Raw genomic sequence first — 14121 nt, 5'->3', positions numbered from 1 at the left:
TTTAATTAATTTATTTTATTTTTTAATTAATTAATTATTTTTTAGAAGATTTTATTTATTTATTTGAGAAAGAGAGGAGTATGAGCAGAGGAGAGGGGCGGAGGCAGAGGGAGAAGCAGACTCCCCAGTGAGCATGGAGCCTGATGCAGGACTTGATCCCAGGACTGGGATCATGACCCGAGCCTAAGGTAGACGCTTAATGGACTGAGCCACTTAGGCGCCCTATTTTTAAATTTTTTTAAGTTTGATTTTTATTTTTAAAGATTCTGCATATAAGTGAGATCTTACAGTCTTTGTCTTAATCTGTCTTATTTCCCATATCATATTGCCCTTAAGGTCTACCCATGATGCCACATATAGCAGGATTCCCTCATTTTTATGGCTAAGTCATATTCTATCGTATATATATGTCAAGCTTCTTTGTCCATTCGTCCATTGATGGACACTTAGGTTGTTTCCATGTCTTGGCTATTGCAAACAATGCTATGATGAACATAGGGGTACAGATAGCCTTTTGAGTTAGTGTTTTTGTTTCCTTTGGATATATTCCCAGAAGTTGAATTGCTGGATAATATGGTATTTCTATTTTTAATTTTTTGAGAGTCCTCCATACTGTTTTCCATAGTGGTTGTACCAGTTTACAATCTCACCAACAGTGCACAAGGGTTCCCCTTTGTCTGCATCCTTGCCAGTATTTGTTATCTCTTGTCTTTTTGATGATGGCTATTCTAACAAGCTTGAGGTGATATTTATTTGCGGTTTTTATTTGCATTTTCTTAATGACTAGTGATGTTGAACATCTCTTCAGGTACCTTTTGGCCTTTCATATATCTTCTTTGGAAAAAGGTCTATTCAGATTTTTTGTCTATTTTTAATTGGATATTATTATTATTATTATGGCTATTGAGTTGTATGAGTTCTTTATATATTTTTGGATATTAACCCCTTATCAGATATATGGTTTGCAAATGTTTTTTTCCCATTCTGTGTGTTGTCTTTTCATTTTGTTGGTTGTATTTTTGCTGTGCAAGAGCTTTATAGTTTGATGTATTTCTACTTGTTAATTTTTTATTTTGTTGCTAGTGCTTTAGGTGTCATATCTGAAAAATTATTGCCAAGACCCATGTACAGGAGCTTTTATCCTAATTTTTTTTCTATGAGTTACATAGCTTCAGGTCTTGTTTTTAAGTTTTAAATCCATTTCAAGTTAATTTTTGTGAATGGTATAAGATAGGGGTCTAGTTTCATTCTTTTACATGTGAATATCAATTTTTTTATCTTTTACATGTGAATGTAAAATGAATCATCTTTTACATGTGAATATCAAAAAGTATTTATTGAAGAGACTTTCTTTTCTCCAGTGAGAGGCTGTCCTTGGGGCAACTACCACACTTTTTCCACTGGAATGACAATTCCTCTCCTTTATTTAAGTTTTAAAATATGACTATAGTAAAGTCATTAGAAAATAATAAAGGGCTAGGTAAGTTCCTCTAAAGCCACTTTAAATTTAGGCAAATAATAGAGAATGCTCTTAATAACAAGTTTGAACATTCAAGTGTGGAAGTCTTCCTCTAGACAGAGGATGATGAGTCTAGAAATTAACATTATGTTTAGATACTCCCACAGAGTGCAATGAGCAGTGATCCAAGAAAGACATGCCTGTGCTATGTCCTTTACATGCGTCACCTGGCATTTGGTGCTCAAGGGATGTAAGTCCCTTTCCCTTTTGCATTTTACAAAATACTTCCACACATCTCATTTCATTTTTCTATATATTAAAAAGAAAATCCCAAGGAATAAACCATTATTCTTATTGTACTGATATATAAGAATCTTTATGTGTTGAGGCTGAGAATAACTTGATAATTCTGCAGTTCGGTCTCTCTAAACTGAATGTTCCAGATTTATTAGATTGATCATGTAGGAATTGATCATGCGTCCCTCTGACCACTTAGCTGTGATAATGACAGAAAGTCTGATAGGACAGTTCTTCTTGTTTACAGTCCGAACTGAACATGGTTCCCACTTAAGTGAAGACCCAAGACACTTTCTGTGTAACAACACTGAACTTCCCTTGTGCAGTGGCTGAGGACACTACTGTTAGTCCCTTTATCCCTAGGGTTGAATGGGTAACATTTTGTAGTGCAAAAATATACCAGTTGTTTAATTCGACAGAGTTCTCAAAGAAAGTCTTATAGAAAGTCTCAGATATGAGGTGGAGAAGGTGGAGTTTCTAGAACTGAGCATTTGTGTAAGTTAAAAACAGCTTTGAAAGTGTATCAGACATGAAGAAAAGCAAAGCATGGTGTGATCACGTCACACATAGGAGACCTGCATGCAAACAGCATAAAGGAAAATAGAAGATGAGGTTAACTAGATATTTAAAGTTCAGATGGATAGAAGATACTGACCAGGAAAATTATAAATTTTGACTGTAATGTATTTAAGAAACATTTGACTATTAAGAAGGAAAGAAATTATTTACAAGTAAAGCCATATACTTAAGACATGTTCTTATGCCTTTATTTCATGCACCTTCATTCTGTGAAGAGAAAAGGGAAGGAAAGCACAATGACTGAGTAACTCAGGAGAACCACAGACCTCATGTTCTCTAAAGGAGAGTAGGAAGAGTAACTCTCAGAACAGAATGGATGATTGGGGTGCCTGGCTGGCTCAGTTGTTAGAGCATGCGACTCTCAATCTCAGGATTGTGAAACCCCACCTGGGGTGTAGAAAAAAAAATCTTTTGAGAAAAAAAAAAGAACAGGGGCGCCTGGGTGGCTCAGTCAATTAAGTGTCTGCCTTCGGCTTGGGCATGATTCCAGGGTCCTGGGATTGAGCCCCACATTAGGCTTCCTGCTCTGCAGGGATCCTGCTTCTCCCTTTCCCTCTCCCGGCTGCTCTCCCTGCTTGTGCTCTCTCTCTGTCTCTCTGTCAAATAAATAAATAAAATCTTTTAAAGAAAGAAAGAAAAAGAACAGTATGGGTGAATTCTCTCAACTAGTGTCTGACACTGGGAAAGAGAATTCCCTTACTACACAGAATTCAGACCCTTAAAAATCAGAATCCTGTATATCATGAGATAGTTAAATTAAGCCTCCTAGTCTCTTTTATATAATCACCTAGAAAAAATAGAATGGCATTCTAAGTAAGCTAGAATACATGCAAAAAAAGTTTAAGTAGATCTGCATTGGATCCAATATCTATATATCATACCTAATATCTATATTCTATTAGTTCATTCAATCAATATGTATAAATTCCCTGCTATATGCCAGGCACTGAGGATACAGTGTTTATAAGATGGATATGATCCCTGACCTCATGGAACTTGTAGTCTCCTTGGGAAAATAGGCATTACGTAAACAATGCATTCATTTTTACCTCTATAACTTTGTAAAAAATGAACAGATATCTTTTGAGGTTTTAGGCTAGGTGTAGAAGATACCAAAATCACCATCTTTAAGAAAGTGAAAGTTGAATCTACTCAATGGGAATGCATTACATTGGTAAAACTTCGCTAATTGTTACTTTCAGTGCCCAGTAATGCTGGACATTTCCATTACCTCATAACATGATTCATCTCAAATCCTCTTTCTGTTCAAAACCCCATCTCAATCCACTTGCACCTGTTATAGAATACTATCACTTATTACCACTGAAAGCTAATCGAAAGGGCCTGTGGATTCTTCCACCGAACAGAATTTCTCTGCCATATTGAACCTCAGCTGACATGAAACAGGCCTATTTGTTTCTGTTCCAGAAAGCAGAAAGCTGCATTTTCTTTTATCTGAGGGTTTATCTGAAAAGCCTGTTTCAGAAAATGGCACAGTGAAGAACTGAACATTAAGACCCTGGTCCAATAGTTTCATGTCTAGGACATATGCTAATGTGTTAACAAGAGTTTTGGATTGTAAGAAATGAATTACCTCACATTTATAGTTTAGACCTCTTTAAGGCAATATAACTAGAGGCAAAGGTAAGCATACTGCCCTCAAAAAACATCAGAGGAACTATATCTGAGTCATTAGACAAATACAATAAGAACTTATATCTCTTATATCTCTGAAAAATAGACCAGGAAAGTCTCAGAGCATATAGAGCATTTAGGTTTCTGGTCTCAATTTTGGAGCTACATAGTCATTCATCACATTTATTAGCTGACAATCATCAGTATAAGAAATTCAAATGTCAGCATCGGTAAAGGTTCGACTAAGACTCCAACAATTTGAGATATATGCCTTTATGCAATAATTTTAATAGTGAATAACCTTTTAAAAATTCAGTCTGGGCTTCTCCAACTAAAAGAAGAGAAAAATACAAAAACTCAAATAGCATTTCCTAAAAGATTCCATAGTGTCCCAAATTTGGGAATGTGTATTTAAATAAAATTATAAAAATGTTAGCAACTGTTCCATGGAATGCTTTTTATTTTTTTTTAATTGGTGGACAGAGATATGTATGGTATGCTGGTAAAATGACTTTCTGAAAAACAAAAACCCAACAACTCTGATTTCAAGTCTTTCAAGTTACCAACCTAAAATCACTGAACTTAGAGTTGGAAGAAATGTGCACAATCAGCTCTTATGAGCCTGTGAAAGCTGGCTCCAGCACCCACTGACTGTGATCTGGGGAAAGATAAATGTTAATTTATTTTCTGTTAAGGAGCCTAAAGACTACACTTTTTCTTTCTTTTTTTTTTTTTAAAGATTTTATTTATTTATGTGACAGAGAGACAGCCAGCGAGAGAGGGAACACAAGCAGGGGGAGTGGGAGAGGAAGAAGCAGGCTCCCAGCAGAGGAGCCCTATGCGGGACTCGATCCCGGAACACCGGGATCATGCCCTGAGCTGAAGGCAGATGCCCAACGACTGCGCTACCCAGGCGCCCCAAGACTACACTTTTTCTGATGTAGTTCCTAGAAAATCCAGTTTTTGGAATTATACCTATGTTTGGTTTTAATATTTTATCAAACTGGAGATTCCTTTTATAAATCTTTTCTATGCTGCACACTTTGATGTGATTTAGGTTTAAATGTGGCAATCAGTTTTCCCTAATAAGAAATATAAAGATATAAATGTTTGTTAGCAAGACAATGATATTAGAAAGATTTCTAATAAAACTTCAAGTTGCTCAACTTGACAGTAATGTTTCTATTCCATTAGATGAGGTAAATTTATATTTAAATTTTATTTATTTATGCCCACCAGATGGCAGACATTTCACAGCAACCTTACAAATAAGGCACATCTTCATTTCTGCAAGGCTGAGCAATAATCTGTTAAGATGCTAAAGGAAATTAAAAACACTTTGATTAAACAAGAAATGAAGGAGCACATTTGTAACTTGGATTGTACTCTTATTTCCCCCCCCTCCAGCCCACACCACTCTTTGGGTTCCAGAGGGCATTGTCTGGACTGCTCTCTTCTGATATTTTCATTATGGAAACATGTGCATTTGAGCATAGTTGAAACAGAACTACACATGTCCTTTCTATGTGGTTTGGGCTTCTTCAAAACAATTGATCAACGTGGAAGCATAAAGACCATCTTGGGCCAAACCGGACAGAGCAGAAGGGCCATTACAGCTCTAGAGCTCCCTGTAGCATCAGCCAAGTCTGTCACTGGGACTGCATCACAGCTCAACTTCTCCCTCTGTCTACTGTTGCTTCCTTCCCTTCCACTGGTGCTAATCCCAAGGCATTCCTCAATAAACATCATACACATTAACTTAGTCTTAGAGTTGACTCCTGGGGGACCCAGCTTACAACAAGGGAACTGTAAATTTAGTAGGGAAGACTAGCTAGTGAGAGTCATATAAACTGTAACCATATAAGGCCAGTCAGTGTCGTTGCCAGAATTTCCATTTGGGCACATTGGGAGCAGCATTCTGTTTTTTTTGTTTTTTTGTTTTTGTTTTGTTTTTGTGTGTGTGTGTGTGTGTGTGTGTGTGTGTGTGTAAGGATATTGGGGTGGGGGAGAGGAACTTACTTTGGGGGCTTCTTTTGAAGTTGCTTGTAAGTACACTATGACTTCATTGTAAATTTATTTGTGGGGCTTGTCTGGGTAGCTGATGGAGATAAAGGAATGAGAATAAAAGACCCCATGTATATGTACACATCCCCCCACTCCCCACTTGTCACTCTTAGGATAACCATCTAAGGTTGGCTGAAAGAGCTGCGGAATTCTCCAGAAAGTCTTATAAAGAACTGAGGCACTTAGCATTGTTGGTGGTGTTTTGTGGCCAAAGATGAGCAGGAGAATAATCATGGGGGCAGAACCAGAAACCTCAAGAGCTGATGGAGGGCCCATGAACCAATAACATTCACTGCTTAAATTAAGATTGTCCTGTAGGAAAATTCACTTGATGATGTTAAGAAGCTTGTTAGAGTATATTTGGGAACCAAGCAAAAAAATTCAGAGCTTCAAAACTCATTGTTTCCCAAATATTAACATAGTTTACTCACTTTGTTTCCTTTAAATTTGTGTTAAGTATCACCTTCTCAAAGAGGTTTGCTTGACCATTCTCTCTACTTAAACTAGCACCTCTTCTGATGGTGGATATTTTCTGTCCTGTGGCCTACAGAACAGAGACACCTAGTGTGCAGGAAGAGAGAGAGAAGAATGGAGACTTGGAAGGTAAGAAGAGACCCCCTCCAGGATTGAGGGCCGGTTTTGATTTCCCATTGGTGGTTGTGGCCCCTTAATCCTGTATCTCTGCTCTTTTTCCCTTTTTTCTCTCTTCATGTAGCTCAGTTGGGTTTCTATCAATTGCCATAAAAGGTTCTTTTTTTTTTTTTTTTAAGATTTTTATTTATTTATTTGACAGAGAGAGACAGTGAGAGAGGGAACACAAGGAAGGGGAATGTGAGAGGGAGAAGCAGGCTTCTAGCAGGGAGCCCGATGCAGGGCTCGATCCCAGGACCCTGGGATCATGACCTGAGCCTAAGGCAGATGCTTAATGGTGAGCCACCCAGTCGCCCTGCCATCAAAGGTTCTAACAAACATGTCTTTCTTTAGTAATTTTTAGGTTTTGCCCTTTTCCCTCTAACTATCCCTGAGATTTTTCTGAAAAGCAAAAATGGGGAAACGTGTTCTTTTTTCTGTTATAGAGAAGCAGACATGGCTCAGCAACATAAAGGTATTTCTGATAAAAGGTTGAATGATGTTCAGGAAAGTATCAGTCTAATTTTTCTGTTCCATTTGAGGATACTTATAAAAATGTAATCCGGGGGGCACCTGGGTGGCTCAGTTGGTTAAGCGTCGGACTCTTAATTTCGGCTCAGGTCATGATCTCATGGGTCATGAGATTGAGCCCTGCTTCCGGCTCCAGCCTCAGTGGGGAGTTTGCTTGAAGATTCTCTCCCTCTGGCCCCCAGCTCATGTGCTCTCACTCGCATGCTCTCTCTTTCTCTTTCTCAAATAAATAAATCTTAAAAAACAAACAAACAAACAAAAAAAAAACCATAATCCTGTACTGTTTTCTGTTGTTACAAAACTCTCTGAAAGATATTGATACAAAGGAGTCTTTTAAAGGCGGGTAGACTTGAGGAGACATTGCTATATCCTCTGAAAAGTTCTCTACAACCTGTGACACTCTGCAGATCTAACTGGTTATCTTAAAAATTTGCTTCCCTAGTAAATATCTTAAAAATGACATCTCTACTTTTTAAAAGGTAATTAAATATTTGTGAGGTGTCTTTGTTAAACCAGAAAAAGAGTTTTAGAATGTTTTTTTCTCTTGATTTTAATTTTTTTATTTTTTAAAGATTTTATTTATTTATTTGTCAGAGAGAGAGAGAGAAAGCACAAGCTGTGGGAGCAGCAGGCAGAGCGAGAAGCAGGCTCCCCACTGAGCATGGAGCCTGATGCAGGACTCCATCCCAGGACCCTGGGATCATGACCTGAGCCAAAGGCAGACGCTTAACTGACTGAGCCACACAGATGTCCCAAGAATGTCTTTTCCCTTGGGGTGCCTGGGTGGCTCAGTCGTTAAGCATCTGCCTTTGGCTCAGGGCATGATCCCAGCGTTCTGGGATCGAGCCCCCCATCAGACTCCTCCGCTGGGAGCCTGCTTCTTCCTCTCCCACTCCCCCTGCTTGTGCTACCTCTCTGGCTGGCTGTCTCTCTCTCTGTCATATAAATAAATTAAAAATCTTAAAAAAAAAAAAAGGATGTCTTTTCCCCTTTATGCACAAATGAATAGCATCTTTGACCCTTGGTTTCCTTATTCAAATAAGTGAGAGCTTTTGTCTCATTAACTGAGACCAGTCAAGGTTGCAACTGCTTCCCAATTCAAACTTATCTTGTTATCGCCCAATTTATTTTCATTAACTGATCTCTAATACTAAGGAAAATATTTTAGTTCCATGGGTCTTTATTTCCTATTATTTCCCAAACAATATTAAAAGACAAGTGTTTTTATATCTGTAGTATAAACTTACTGCTTATCAGGATCCTAGGGGGCTGACTATGAGTGCCACTTGAAGAAAAAATAATTTTATTTTTGCAGTCTCTTAGAAAAGCATAAAACTCTCTGTAAAATCATTTTATCAGGAGAGCAAACTTGTTTTTGGGTGCATCTCCTAATATTATTTATCTTATCTGGTGTACTTGAATGGTGTCTCCTGAATTTTAGAGATCTGCTTGGTTCTAGGATTGTTTGAATACATGGTCCAGGCCTAGGGAACACAAAGTAAGGAAGGGGGCTAAGTTGTTGGTGAACTGGGGCCTTGGATCTTTGGTAAAACTAGGCACAGGTATCCTTTAAATGAAGGCTGCCTAGCGTTTCTCAAATGTAGGTGTTGTTTTTGTTTTTGCCATGTTTATCCAAAGAATGGATTTTGTCTTCTCCTTTCTTTATTACTCTTGGTCCATACTGGGTCATCTACCTATTACATCTTAATCATGAAATTAAAGCACAAAGCTTTTGTAATATATATGAGGGGAAATCTTGACACACTTATAAAAAGGTAATCTGATTCACAACTAATTTCTTCTTTTGCTTCCAGTCCATATAGAGAACTTTCTTACTTTTCCTGACTTCCTAGGAAGTGAGATTTCTTTCATTCTCTATTTTTCTAGGTTAACTTTTGGGTTCAGAATGAAGTTCATTTGATGGCAGCTTGTAACGAGCCTGTATACTTACACACTTTAAGTCTCTTACTCATTGAAGCTTATTCTTTTTTTTTTTTAAGATTTTATTTATTTATTCGACAGAGATAGAGACAGCCAGTGAGAGAGGGAACACAAGCAGGGGGAGTGGGAGGGGAAGAAGCAGGCTCACAGGGAGGAGCCTGATGCGGGGCTCGATCCCAGAACGCCGGGATCACGCCCTGAGCCGAAGGCAGACGCTTAACTGCTGTGCCACCCAGGCGCCCCCATTGAAGCTTATTCTTAACCAGTCTCTTTTTCCCAGACATGTAGGCTCTGAACAATAATCTTGATTTTTTTCTCTTTTTTAAAAAGAATTTCCCAAGGGCACCTGGGTGGCTCAGTCGGTTAAGGTCCAACTCTTTGATTTCAGCTCAGGTCATGATCTGAGGGTAGTTAGCTGGAACTCGCTTAGCAGAGAGTCTGACTGAAATTCTCTCCCTCTACCCCCCCCCCGCCCACTCACACTTGTGCTCACTCTTTCTCTTTCAAATAAATAAATAAATAAATCTTAAAAAAAAATTCCCATTTCTTGAGAGTTTCAAGGCCACCTATCTAATAGATGAAGAAGCCATAATTCAAAACCAGGCAGTGTCTTTCTAGAGCCTAGAGTGTTAGTCACTTTAGTACCTCTTCTAAAGAACAGACATGGGATGGGCATGAGGCAGAGGACTGAAGATAGGAGAAAGGTTCCAGTGCAGTTATTCCAAACACCAGTTCAGGGATCCTCTTGAGAATAGATGGGGTAATACAGCAGGCTAGTTTAAAAAAAAAAAACAAAGGCAGGGTGGGTACAGTTTTTGTTTCATCACTGTCTTGTAGTAAGTATTAATTGTGGAATACTATGAACCTTAATATCAATTCCAAATCTTCTTTATACGTTATTCTTATAGATTTTTGGGTCTACATGAAAACAGAATTCTTAGGTAACCTTTTTTTTTTTTTTAAGTTCCCAAAGTAGAACATGCAGATTGGTACCCTCCTCCCCAACTAAGCACATACCCATGAGCAGGCATGTGCACGTGCACACACACACACACACACACACACACTCACACACACAGACACACACAAATCCATTCTTTATATGACATATGCTGTAATTAGCTCTTTAAAAACTACCAAAGTGCAAACATCTCTCATTTTCAGTTCTTTCCCTCCCAGGTCTTCCCAGTGCTTATTTCTCCAGTAATACTAACATACCTGTTCCAGTCATAATTGCTGTGTAAGAAACCACCTCCAACTTAGTGGAGTAAAACAACAACAATCATTTTATTATGGTTTCTATGAATCGGTCTCAGAGACTCTCATGGTAGTGACATCAGACACTGACTGAAGTTGTAACAGTATTTGGGGTATTTTAGGGTTACAAAACAAGAGTGTTCCAGCTAAAAAGACAGAAACAGCATCACCTTTGATGACTTAGGCTCAGAAGTCATATACTGTCTTTAATTACAAGCAAGTCACAAGACTGCCAAGATCTGTTATCTCATTGGTTTCTGCCTCTTCTTTGGTAATAAGATCATGATGGAATCATAGGCCGAAAAGGAACCTCAAAAGTCATCTAGTCCAATCCTCCATTTCATGCAAGGGTTAATTACTCTCTGGAAAAAAAAACATTTCTGTTATTTACATTGACTTTCTCTTCAAATTTCAATCATTTTTTAAAAATGTGAATTCTAACAAGTTTTACACTTCATTTTAGTTTTAATAATCCTACATGTTTTTGCAAAACTACTAAAAAAACTCAATACAGTCATAATTACTTTCAAGGAGTTAACAGTTTAAATGAAACAGGATAACGATACACACAGGAAAGGGACAAGCATAGGCCTGTACTATAAATAAGTGCTCAAGGAAAGGACAGTTTAGGGAATAGTCAGAAACCTCTACTTAAAGACCACATGAGGGTGGGGTTCTCATGATGAGATTAGTACTTGTGCTCCTTCTCTCTCTCCTTTTCTCTCTCTCCCTGAACCCCTCAACTCCCCATATGAAGATACAGCAAGAAGGCAACCATCCACAAACTGTAGAATCTACTGGCACCTTAAACTTGGAATTCCTAGCCTCCAGAACTGTGAGAAATAAATGTCTGTTATTTAAGCCACCCAGTCTACAGTATTTTAGTGGCTTGAATTGACTGACACTAAGGAAATTGAACATTTGGATTTAGAAATGCATTTTCCCATAGGAAACTTGCTTTAAATAATGATTCATTTCTGAAGTGAGGCCATTAACTGAGTCCATAATGTAGTTGAAATATCAAATATTACAAAATAAAAAGACAGTTATAAAAAACTGTTACAATATTGGTTTTAAATACAACAAGCTTTGTCTATGAAGCAGGAGCCCTGGGTTCAGTCCTCTCTTCTGCTATTCTCTGGCTGTGTGAATCTGACCAAATCATTTTACCTCACTGGCCCTCAATTTCTTCATTTAAAAAATGAAAGTGTAGGAAACGTTGTGGAAAAATTTTATTTAAAAAAAATTCCTTCCCATTCCACACCCACTAAAAGGAACTCAAAGAAGCTAATTAGGGCAACTTTATCCACACTGAAACTTGGAAATGCCCTAACTTCATACTGCAAACTCTGAAGAACAGTATCCACAAGTTATCGGAGAAGCCAGGCTATGTTATACGGTTCTCTTCCTCTTGCACAAATGTAAACCATGTAGATAAGATTGAGGTACCTCTGACTCTATTCAGTTTAGAGGAGTGAGGGTGGCCCTCAGGAACAACAGCTAAAAAACAGCTCAAAATGTTCTGAGTCATTACCTTGCTAAGATCTCTAGGAGACAATGGCATATCTAGAAGTTCTATTTAGGATGGATGTGAGGCTGCAGATTGGTTAGAAGGGGAGCCTTAAAGCTGATTTTGCAAAGCACTTTATATCAGACTGAGGAAACATCAACGTTCAATATTAAAGAGTTGGGGAAAGGATATCTCTGAAATTATGGGACCAGCAATCCCTAGGTACCTTTCAGCTCTGCCATTGCCAAAAACAATAGGATAGGAGGAGAAAGCCTTCAGTAAAAAAGAAATTTATTTTTTCTTCTTAGAAACTACTTAGAGGGCAGTAGTGGAAACAATGCTGAAGCCCCAAGCTCAGAGCAGCCATCCTTTGCATATTGCTTGGTGTCCCTAATGTAACAAGAGGAGTGAGAATTGAGGCCATGGAAACCTAGCATTTAACCCATGTCATGGCTAACTTCTAACGGCTGGACAGGAGAGTTTTGCAGGTTTTGACATGACTCAAAATAATTATTACTGGTACTGGCAAAGAGCAAAGCCAAGTTCCAGCCCTGACGGGATTACCCCTTTGGCAAATAGTATGAGCAACAGCATGACTGTTACTCTCTTTCTGGCTACAGTTACAGTTGTCATAGATGGAAGTAGACACCACCTTATTTCTGCTCATGAGAACTCTGGACACCCAGTTGAAGAAAAATGTAGAATCAGGAAGGCAGCCCAGCCAGACAATTAACAAATAGTTCCCTGTGAAATATATTTTAGGTGGCAAACAGAGTAGAACCTTAAACAGAAGTGTTGAACACTAGGGGCACCTAGGTGGCTCAGTCAGTTAAGCGTCTGCCTTTGGCTCAGGTCATGATCTTGGGGTCCTGGCATGGAGCCTCTGGAACTGAGCCCTGCATCAGGCTCTCTGCTCAGCAGGGAGCCTGCTTCTCCATCTCCCTCCATGCTGTCTCTCTCATTCTCTCTCAAATAAATAAAAATCTTAAAAAAAAAAAAAAGGTTGAGCTCTAAATGGTCTCTACGGCTCCTTCCAACTCTAATATTCTAAGATGTGATGGATAAGAAATCTTTACCTTGAATGTTGGTATTTAGCAAAATATATATTTAAGTGAAAGTGAATGAAGTGGTCAGTAAGGACTTCATGATAATTCTGAGGGGGACTCTAAACAACTTTCAAATATATTAGATTCGAATTTTCTGTTATCATTGATTTTACCCCCAATATTGAGACTCTACTTCAGAAAGGTCAAGAGCATGATCCTCAAGGTGGTAGGTACATGGAGAGTACTCTTTGAGTTTGTAAATGGAGCAAAGAAAGTGGGAGTGGAATTTTTCTATGAGTGAGCCAAGATTTGGAAGCAAAAGGACCAGTTGAAAATGGTGTGTAGGCCATGGCCTGCCCCTTGCCTCCAGGAGGGTCCTCTGCTAAAGCCAAATGTAGATCAAAGTGGCTGCAGAGATGAGAAGTTCTCTTGAGGAGGACTCTGCCATAACCTATTGGTGCTCACACCTTTGATGCCTTGCCCTCCCTGTCCTCTGTGTCCTGGTCCTGGAACCCCACCAGCCCTGCGTGCAGCCTGCTCACCAAGGAGAGCAGAGGAATCCAGAAGGCAAGCTGGCTGAGCAGGCTGAGTGCTCTGACATGTCCATCTTCATGAAGGCCATGACTGAGCCCGGCACCAAGCTGCCCAGTCAAGAATATAACCTGTTCTAGGTGGTCTATAAGAACATCTTCAGGGACTGCAGGTGCCCCCAGAGGATTTTCTCAAATATGGAGCAAAAGATAAACACCTCTGACAAGAAGTTGTGACTGATTAAGAACTATTGGGAGAAAGAGTCTGAACTGAGATTCATCTGTACCACTGTCCTGCAATTGTTGGATAAGTACTTAATAACCAATAAACTAATCTGAAAAGTAAAGTCTTTTATCTGAAAATGGAGTTTACTTCTAGTAACCTTTGTTGCACATGGTGGTGTTTGAAAACAAACTATAGATAATTCTGGAGGAACTTTCTAAAAGGCATTTGATATAAACTATAAAGAGATGCAACCCATACACCCAGTCCACATTGGGCTGGCTCTTAACTTTTCTGTACTCTACTATAAGATCCTTAATAACCCAAAGCTTGCCTGCACACTGGCTAAAACTACTTTTGTTGTTGTTTTATTGTTTTATAGAAGCATAATTAACATACAGTGTTATATTAGTTTCAGC

The 14121-nt window shown here is 38.7% G+C and overlaps 1 pseudogene; it reads left to right on the top strand.

Annotated features, from left to right (window-relative positions):
* Positions 1-14121, top strand: part of LOC123801235 (14-3-3 protein theta-like) — a 49523-nt pseudogene that overhangs the window by 11636 nt on the left and 23766 nt on the right.

This window comes from Ursus americanus, chromosome 17, assembly GCF_024610735.1.
Source record: "Ursus americanus isolate L20-20 chromosome 17, mUrsAme1.1.p, whole genome shotgun sequence".
NCBI classification, from domain to species: domain Eukaryota; kingdom Metazoa; phylum Chordata; class Mammalia; order Carnivora; family Ursidae; genus Ursus; species Ursus americanus.
Note: the sequence above shows the minus strand (reverse complement) of the source record. Positions and strands in the feature narration are given on the sequence as shown.